Here is a 1,215-nt window from a genome sequence, read left to right on the forward strand (position 1 = left end):
CATGCTGACGGGAGTGTAGATCAAGGGGAATATTCATCCATTGCTCCTGAGGGTGCAAACTGTTACTGTGGGAATCTGTATGGTGGTCCCTCAAGAAGATGGGTGTAGAGGCTACGGACGCATCACCCGTCAACTCAAAAGCCTATGGCCCGTGGCTTAGGCAGGAAATAGAGGTGGGACATCCGGGCGGAGAAAGGGATTCTGGGATAGTGCCGGGCACAGGAAAACAGGCATAGGAAGATCAGCCCGGGGAGATGTGAGGACACAGACGTGTGGTACGTGGGGTAGGTGACCAGTCATGTGGCAAAATGTAGGTTAAAATAAGTGGGTTGTGGTAGTTAGGATCCAGTCAGAGAAGAGCCTAGCAATGTGGCCAAGGTATTTGTAAATATATTTTGAGTCTGAGTCTTATTTCTAGGAACCTGAGGCTGGGTAGAAGAACCAGACCTAACTTCAACAGATGGGAAAAGATCTACCTCAAGTTCGAGCAACTCTTGGGCACATACCCAAGGGACACTTCATTCTACCACAGACAATTGCTCAACCATGTCACCGCTGCCGTATTCATAGTAGCCAGAATTTGGAAACAATCCTGATGTCCCTCAGCAGATGAATGGTGAAGAAAAAGTGTTACATCTATACAATGAAGTATTAAAAAATCATGAAATTAGCAAGCAAATGGGTAATATCTCTATCTATCTATCTATCTATCTATCTATCTATCTATCTATCTATCTATCTATATTCCATCCTGATATAACACAGACCCAGAAATAGAAATATGACATGTATTTACTTACATGTGGTGTTAGCTGCTATGTCAATGACAACCAAGCTACAATCCACAGAGCCAGAGGTTAGGTCTAAAATAAGGGACTGGAGCATGGGGTAGGGGGAATGACAGCAGATAGATCTCCCTAGGAAAGAGAAATAAAATAGCTATGAATGGACTGGGGGGCTGAAACGGGATTATCAGGTGGTGAAGGGGAGGGTTATCAAGGGTAGGGATATGGGAGGAGACATATAAAATCCAGGGACTTTTGAGGGCCAGTATAGAAACCTAATACAGTAGAGACTTCCTAATATATATACATGAATGAAAGCAATCTAAATAAAGCCATCAAGTAATTGAGGGAAACAGAGCTCCCATGGGATATCTCTTGTCACCAAATGAAGCCTCCGGGACTGAGATTGGATTTATTATATCCAGTTGGG

At 43.8% G+C, this 1,215-nt stretch overlaps 1 long non-coding RNA gene across 2 annotated transcripts; it reads left to right on the top strand.

The window, feature by feature from the left end:
- The first annotated feature begins 208 nt into the window (after positions 1-208).
- On the top strand, positions 209-670 carry LOC134482766 (uncharacterized). 2 transcript variants are annotated; one of them, XR_015641996.1, is made up of 2 exons: positions 209-284; positions 419-670. It is a non-coding gene; the product is annotated as an uncharacterized LOC134482766 (long non-coding RNA). The 2 variants fall into 2 exon arrangements; XR_015641995.1 differs by having other exon boundaries at positions 209-275.
- The last annotated feature ends 545 nt before the right edge of the window (positions 671-1,215 follow it).

The sequence above is a fragment of the Rattus norvegicus genome, chromosome 17, assembly GCF_021556685.1.
Source record: "Rattus norvegicus strain SHRSP/BbbUtx chromosome 17, alternate assembly SHRSP_T2T, whole genome shotgun sequence".
Taxonomy (NCBI): Eukaryota; Metazoa; Chordata; class Mammalia; order Rodentia; family Muridae; genus Rattus; species Rattus norvegicus.